Source organism: Zalophus californianus, chromosome 2 (assembly GCF_009762305.2).
Source record: "Zalophus californianus isolate mZalCal1 chromosome 2, mZalCal1.pri.v2, whole genome shotgun sequence".
NCBI classification, from domain to species: Eukaryota; Metazoa; Chordata; class Mammalia; order Carnivora; family Otariidae; genus Zalophus; species Zalophus californianus.
Genome location: NC_045596.1, coordinates 65,519,188 through 65,528,148, shown reverse-complemented (window position 1 = coordinate 65,528,148; position 8,961 = coordinate 65,519,188).

The window sequence follows — 8,961 nt, the reverse complement described above, 5'->3', positions numbered from 1 at the left end:
CTCTAAAAGGAAGGAGAACCTAATATGCGCCTGGGAAAAGGTAAAGCTTTGAATGCAACGACAGTTTAGTTAATATTTATGTTGAAATTGCTTCCTTTATTCAGCTGAATAGGGTAGACGCTATAAATGTGGCCCAATAATATAGTACATGGGGTTCTGGAGATTTTATTCAAGACTATGACCTTGTCCCTTCAAGTGTGGCCCAATTTGATGGACAGACACTGGCCTCTTCTCTGCCTCTCTCCATGACTTTATTTCCTGGAACAAGGACTGGGAAAGGCAGCTTGGGCTGCCTTCACGAAGCTTGACAACGTGAGGATTCTAAGTCGGTTCCAGGGATGGGGCCAGGAATGTGGTCTGCAATGGTCATGCTTTCTTGACCCTCTCAGCCAGCCCTAGAGGAGGTTTTTTCAAAGATGAGTAGCAAGTGTCAACTAGTGTTTGTTTAGTAGCTTTGACACTAAACCCATGGTTTCAAAAATTATTTCTAACAGGGGCCCCTTTGCCATCTAACTGTAACTTCTTATGTCCTAGCTCTTCTTTCTTCCGAGGTAATATAATGGGATATCCTGGAAGAGACCTGGACTTAACTGTTTTTCTAAATTCTAAGGAGAAACCAAACAAAATGTCATTTAACATTTTTAAAAAATATTTTATTTATTCATTTGACAGAGAGAGAGAAAGAGAGAGCACAAGCAGGGGGAGCAGCAGAGAGAGAGGGAGAAGCAGGCTCCCCGCTGAGCAGGAAGCCCATCCCAGGACCCTGGGATCATGACCTGAGCTCAAGGCAGACGCTTACCTGACTGAGCCACCCAGGCGCCCCATCATTTCACATTTTTAAAAAGTATTCTCTGCCTTATTAGAAAAGGCATGTTGAATTTACCTTTGGAGCATACTCTCCTTTTGTTCTGGACAAAACTAAAACAAAACTGAAATAGTTTGTAGGTAGACCAGTTTCCTTATGTAAAAGTATCCATCACTGTTTTGGATGAAAAAATAAATGCAGGGCATCAGCCCAAAAACTGAGAAATTAAATGTTCTGTCGATAATGCAGCCAGGGAACTTGAAGTTAGTAACATTGTCTCTCTGATTTCCTGCTGTCTCCGAACCATGGAGAATGAGAAGTGTCTGGCACAGAAAAGGCACTCAACATACCCCTGTTGACCAATGGACTGACCTGTTGTTACCACTTTGGAAGTTGTTTGGCTCCTTTGCTCCAGATCGGGGTGGTCTCTCATCTTGAACTGCAGTAGGGTGGGCTCTACCTTAATTAAATGGTATGTGTTCCTCAAGTCATGTGCAACATTAATTCTTATAAGATAATCATTTAAAACGCACCAAGGAAAAACCTTTCAGAGAATCCCACGGAGAAACTTTTGTGGTTATTATCTTAGAAAGATGAAGGTGGAATATACTTTATTTGTTTTTGCTTTTGTTTTTTTAAAGCAGGTTGTTTTTGCACTTAGGAAGGGCTACTATCGCTGATGTGATCCGTAGTCTCTTCCCTCCCCAAAGTCTTGTTTTCTTCTTACGTGTGTATTATTAGAAATGACTACCTCACCATACTACTTTCCCTGAATATCTCTCCTGAGTTCTTGCCTTATTCCCAGGAGAATCTGTTCTGCACGTATGCAACTTTTGTTCACGATGGGGAGCAATCTCTCTCCAGCCCCTCTGGAACATTGAGAGGAAAAGGTCCTGCAAAGAGATGATGAGTTTTGGGCTGTTCTGTTCTCTAATAGCCTCTATATGAAGGTAGTGAGAAACAGAGGGCAAGCAGGTAGAAAACAATTGTAAATTGGAAAAAAAAAATCATTCAGACCCCTAAGGAAGAGAGCCCAAGTAAATATAAAGCCTCAGGACAACTGAAGTCACTGTGTAGATTTAATTAATCATTGCATTCAGTGAAATCTTGCCATTTGCAATGACATGGATGGAACTAGAGAGTATATTGTTAAGTGAAATAAGTCAGTCAGAGAAAGACAAATACTCTAAGATTTCACGCATACGTGGAATTTAAAAAACAAACAAACAAAACGAGCAAAGGGAAAAAAGAGAGAGAGAGAAAGAAGAGACAAACCGAGAAACAGACTCTTAACCGTAGAGAACAAACTGACATTACCAGAGGGTAGGTGGGTGGGGGATGGGTTAACTCGGTGATGGGGATTAAGGAGTGCACTTGGTGTGATGAGCACAGGATGATATATGGAAATGCTGAATCATTATATTGTACACCTGAAACTAATATTACACTGTATGTTAACTATATTGGAACTTAAAATTAAATTAAATTATATTTAAAAAACCATTGTGGGGTGCCTGGGTGGCTCAGTAGGTTAAGCATCCGACTTTGGATTTCGGCTCAGGTCTTCATCTCAGGGTCGTGAGTTCGAACCCCATGTTGGGCTCCATGCTGGGCATGGAGCCTACTTTTAGCGTACTCATACCTAAAAGATATAATGCTTTACTGAGGGAATGTACTGCAGTCAAATATATGGCATCTCAAGTAAAAAGAAGAAGGAGGAGGAGGAGAGGAAGAAGAAGAAATCCTATAAGCCAAAATTAATAAAGTTGTTTGGTTACATAGTACTCATGGTTGCCTAAATGTGTTTGTTTTTAAGCACTGTTCTTTTTTTCAACTACAAAAGAATCTTCTCATAACAGCTATTGATTACATGGGTTCGATACCCTGTAGGTCTAATGTTTCCGGAATCGCTACAACTATGGATACCAATAGCCTAATGGATCACAATTGTTGAGCTCCCAAGTTAAGTGTGAATCCAGTTCCTTTGCCTGTGGTATCAAGGGTTTCTACTGTCTGCTGCTTAAAAATATTCAGCTCACAAAAAGCGGTAGCTAATGAAAGGTCGAACAAGATAGATAAAAAATGGATCTGTACCTCTGAAACAAATAATAGATTCTATGTTAAAAAAAAAAAGAAGACAGCAGGAAGGGAAAAATGAAGTGGGGGGAATCGGAAGGGAAGATGAACCATGAGAGACGATGGACTCTGAGAAACAAACTGGGGGTTCTAGAGGGGAGGGGGTGGGGGGATGGGTTAGCCTGGTGATGGGTATTAAGGAGGGCACGTACTGCATGGAGCACTGGGTGTTATAAGCAAACAATGAATCATGGAACACGACATCAAAAACTAATGATGGAATGTATGGTGATTAACATAACATAATAAAATACAATTTTAAAGAAATGGATCCATTTAATTCCTCTGGGCTCAACATCAACATGTTTTGGGCTGATAGGTAAATATTGACTAGAACAGACCTGAGAGCTAAGAGAAGCCAGACATGCCGAAAAATCTTTGCCTTATTCCCAGGGCAAAGGCCACAGTTCTTCTTTTTCTTAATGATAACACAAGGCTGTTGGAAGTCAAGCATCACATGGCAACAGTGTCGTGCTCCCTTTCCCTCTGTAGGACATGGGGATAGTCCTGTCACCTGCCTGAGACAATGACCCAAACTCATGAAAACGGGCAGAGAGAAAACTCAGGGAGGGTGGCGTCGCGGTTAAATAACATGCTATAAACAAGGACTGGAGCTGAATAACTATCCAGAGGTAACTTTTATCAGTAGGGTACATTTTTAAGCCAGGAACATGGAAAGTTAGTTCCAAGATGACTATCCTATACTCACTTTTAACAAATTTGGTTTTACAAATTCTGCTGCAGTATAGCGAATTGTCCCTCGTCTGTCCCTGAATATGAATTAATGTATGTGGTCTGTCGAATGGATGCAGTAAGTGGAAGGTAACATTTTGCAGCCAATTACTCTGTGCTCCTTCTCCAAATGAAGACCCGATTCCCTGACTGAAGAATGAATACCAGTAAGAGAGAGCCCTATTCAGCAACAAAGGCAAAACCCAGCGTACACAACTAATGAAAACAACAGCTAACATTTATTGCACACTTCTTATGTAACAGGCACTATTCTAAGTGTGTTACACACGTTGTCTCACTTCATCCTCATTTGGTCCTAGAATGGAGAGGGGCCAAGGGGAATTAGACCTCCATGCTATTGCTCACTGTCTCTCACTGGTCTGGGGCTAGACTGTATCCACTGGCCCCAGCCTCGTTCTGGAACACTTGGGGTGCCATCTACCTGGTCTGCTTGCCTTCACTGAACATGCCGTGTCCAGGTTGATTTTTCTGAAGCCAGCACAGGTCTTAGCTGGATTAGAAGTGAAGGCTCACTTAGAGCAGTTGAAGCAACTGAGCTTGTCCAGAGAGTAGAACCGGCTAGGGCAGATATTTGATTTTAGGCAAATGAGCAGGACTCAACAAAAAAAGATTCATGAGCAAAATTGGGGGCCAGAGTCAGAGCTCCTTTCTGAGGAATGAAGATGGTGGTTTCATAGGCAATTCAGGAGGACTGTGTGGACTAGATCAAAAAGTGCTTAGAGGGGAGGAGGGTGGGGGGATGGGTTAGCCTGGTGATGGGTATTAAAGAGGGCACATTCCCCATGGAGCACTGGGTGTTATGAACAAACAATGAATCATGGAACACTACACCAAAACAAATGATGTAATATATGGTGATTAACATAACAATAAAAAATTAAAAAAAAAAAGTGCCTTTCTCACCCAGGAGATAAAAAGGGGGAATATGGCTCTAAGGCTTGAGGTCTCACCTGAGGAAGAGCAAGTCTGAGGTGGGGAAAGAGGGAGAGTGTAAGGAGAAACGGCATGCCCTTGATGCCCTTGGCCCACATGTCTTACTTGTACTTTTCTAATATCTTTTTCTCATGTCCACACATTTCCTCAAAGCACTTTTTTGGACAAACGTGCCTCTCCGACTCTCCCATCCCACCATATACCTTCAATTCTGATGCCCAGAACCAAGTCAGAGAAAGCAGCTTCACGAATGGTCTGAGAACCTGCCCTCGCCTAGCGCTGTGTGAAATGCAAATCACCTGGCCCTGACGGTGAGCTGGTAAGAAGAAACTAGAATCTGTGCTTGAAAGGACTGTGAGCTAAAAACCACTTAGGGTCTGTGAACTTACCATTTCTCTGCTTTGGGGCAGGCTTTCCTTCCTTCCCTCCTTCCTTCCTTCCTTCCTTTTCTTCTTTTCTTTTTTTTAAGATTTGTTTATTTATTTGAGAAAGAGAGAGTGAGCAGGGGTAGGGACAGAGGGAGAAGGGTGACAGAATCCTCAAGCAGACTCCCCGCTGAGTGCAGAGCCCCAACACGACACAGGGTTCCATCTCATGACCTTGAGATCATGACCTGAGCTGAAATCAGGAGTCTAACGCTTAAGCGAATGAACCGCCCAGGTGCCGCTGGGGTTTTCCTTTCTTATCTCTGGTCATTCTCCCACTGTTGTTTTGTAGTGAAATTCTTTCACAGACATTCTAATCTTACCTCAGTTGAACTGAGGCACTGGGCTCCGGTGAGGGGAGGTCACAGAAAGGGAGCTGCTTCTGTGACCCCCGCCCTCCTCGCATTGTAGTGGGTGCTCTTGTACAAATAGGGGCTTGATGTTTATGGTCTAGGGAGTCCCCTGCTGTAATCTAATGTCTTTCAGGACCATTTTATTAGTCGTGGAGGTTAAATGTTGGTAGCATCAGTTAGAAAAGGTGAGGTCAAGGAAAATTGAATTAGCTGACTCTTGACTACTTCCTGGGTCGGAGGTCACAGGGAACGGCTTGGATCTAAAGCCAGACCTAAGGAGTCTGAGTTCAAATTTTGGATTCCTCAACCAGTGCACTAGACACAAGCAGGAGAGGAGAGTATGACAAAGGAGGTAAGAGCCCAAGCTTAGAGTCGGACAGGTGTCATCGGAACCCTGCCCTTAATACCTATATGGCCCTGAAAAAAATCCCTTAGTCCCCCTGCCTCAGTTTCTTCAATGGAAAATGAGGATAAAAAGTTACTATAGAACTATCATAACAATTAAATGAGGTAATATAGGTCAAAAGCTTAGCCCAGACTGTGGTCCATAATAAAAGCTCAGAAATGGAAATATTTATTTACCGTGTACCTAATAGAGATGTATTGGGATATACAATGGTTACTTGTTGAATTTAACTGAATCCTGGTTTTTTAGTGGACGCATTCAGCCAGCTTAGTGAAGTGGTGAAAATTTAATACAAGTTTCTAGACATGTTTAGAATCAGTCTAGAGTAATGAGAAGCTGTCGCTTGCTCCATTAAATAAGCTCATTAACAGCCCATGAGTCATCATCAGGGTTTAATATGTTTGCGTTTTGCACAGACAAATGGAACTTCAAACCAAAAGGCAGAGTAAGCCGAGGGCTTGATGGCTACAGTTGGTTTCCAGGCTCTTTGTGCTGCTAAGGATGTGCGGGCTCCCACCTTCGCTCTACGTGTGTCCTTCCGGAGAGCCAACTGCCAGCTCCAGGCTTTAATGGCAGGAGGGCAAAAACCACACAGCCAGGCTAGGGTCACACAGGCCTCGGGCCCTCACCCCGACACTTCTCTGCTCTTTCAGAAATAGTCCCTCCTTGCCTTTAAAGTAGTGACATAACCTGTTCAGAAATAGGGAAATCACTTCTTGGGTAAACTCAACAATCCAAAAGGACACAAATAAACTGCCAGTAAAAGAAAAAAATTAAAAAAACACTTAAAAGGGGTTTTCTTAAGAAAAAGAGACAGCTCAATCATCCAATTAATATTATTATTGTCTTCTGTGTGCTAGGAGCTCTGAATATGCAAATCTAGGTTAAGTGACAAAGGACTAAATAGACAATACATTCTATGAATTTAGAGGAGGGAGGAATGGTGGAGCAGGCAATGGCTTGAAAATGGCCCTACTTCAGCTCTGTTTTCCTGCCTTCCTGCTCCTTCAGTGCCCCAGTCAGTACACACTTCGGCCCGAAGAGCCAGGATGGTTGGGGAACACCTCTACGCCACAGCCAGTGATTGAAGATTGCTGCGGACCCTTAGTCCTGAGCTTGCAGTCCTGGAGGCCTCCCCAGTCCCTTGGGTGGGGCAGGGGTGATTTGCACAGGCTCCTTGAGCAAGAGAGGACTTGACGTGGGTTTTGAAGGATGGATGGCCTTTGGGAAAGGAGGAAGATGGAAAAAGTTATTCCAGCTAGGAGAAATGATCAAAGTAAGCAAAGTTGGAAAAGTGGAAATGATACATTCTGGGAACACTGAATAAGTAAGTTTTTTTTTAAAGATTTTATTTATTTATTTGACAAGAGAGGCAGAGAGCACGAGTGGGGACAGAGGGAGAGGGAGAAGCAGACTCCCCGCTGAGCTGGGAGCCCGATGTGGGGCTCGATCCCGGGACCCTGGGATCATGACCTGAGCTGAAGGCAGACGCTTAACAACTGAGCCACCCAGGAACCCCTGAATAAGCAAGTTTTATCCATGGTAAGTTCCAGTTAGGGAAGTAGTCTTGGTCTTTGCCCTCAAGATGTGACATATGAGGGGCATATGAGAGATTTGCGCCACCCGCCTGCCTCTGGGATCCATGCTTCTTGCCTTCTCAGTTTGGGGAACCCCTGATCATAAGGTGCCCTTGGTCTCAGTCTGGCCAGGCCATTCATGTGGGAGCAAAGAATGCAGAGAGCTTACTATGCAGAAGGGAAGAAAAAGGGGGTTATGGGAAGAAGAGCATATTCATCGATAGGTTTCTGTTGGTAATCCCCTTTTGCTCCCACTAACATATCCAACCTCTAGTTGATGCCTTTGTGTTTTAACGAGATTCTGACTTTGGTATTGGTGAAGAGACTCAGGAAAAGCTTAATGAGTCCACATCATACACACAATGATTTCATGAACTAAGAAATAAATTACTCCCCAAATTATTTTATCATGCCTTATTTGGTCATCATGAAGCTGTTGATGAACTTCCTTCTACGTGGGTGAGAGCAGAATGTTTGAGACACAGGTGGCCACAAAACCCGGAAGTGCAAAATTATCTACAAGGGATCTTATTTATTTCTTAAATGGTGGTTCTTTGTTTTAAAAGCAACGCATTTATAGGATTAAAAATTCAAAAGATATGAACGGGTATGAAAAATCCCCTTCATTTCTTGATCTTATGCCACCCAGTGTTCCTCCTCAAAGATAATGATGTTTCCATTTTTTTTGGTTCATGCTTCCAGATCCATTTTATATGTGTGTGTGTGTGTGTGTGTGTGTGTGTGTGTGTGCAGAATTTCTATCAAAATGATATTTAAGTGTTTTTCAAATATTTAAAATAAATTTTAAGAATATACCACTTAAAGGTTGAAGAATTACTAGTTTTAGAAATTTGCACTAACCAGATCTGCAATGGTGAAGGAAAATAATCAATATGAATCCAAATTGGACGAATTATGAGATAAGATTTTCAGCCTAAGGGGGGGAAATGTCAAAAAAAAAAACAAAAACCCAGCTATAACTTATTTCTACCCTGACAACTTCTTGACAAGTTAATCTGAGGAAATCCAGAAGATGCAGAGAACATTACTTTTTTTGTATACTGTATATAGTAAAGTTTATAAGGAGAAAATGTAGGGTATGGGCTTTTGGAAGATGCGGCTCAGCACTTCTCAAAAATAACTGAACATTATAATTGCCTGGAGAGGTTTTCTGTTTGGTTGGTTGGTTGGTTATCTTTTTTAACTCAGAAATTCTGATTTAATTGGGCTGGGATAATTTTAAAAACTGCCAGGTGATTCTAGCGTGCAGTCAACTTTAGTTGGAACAAAAGACAGGCAAAGGACCCCAGAGAAGGGCCATCTCCCCTGGGCTTAGACCCCAGGTATGGAGTCTACACCCGAGAGCCTAATGATCATATTTCAGTGACTCTAAGATGTACTCCACAGCCTCTACCCATCTCTGCCAAACTTATCATCTCTGAAATTACGATGCGATGCCATCAGCAGGCCAGGTGCCTGGCCAGACTGAACATGTCCATCACCGCCTGTGGCCAGGGTGAGAGCAGCTTGGGGGCAGATGCTCGGACCGGTATTGTACTCCTTTAAAAAATGC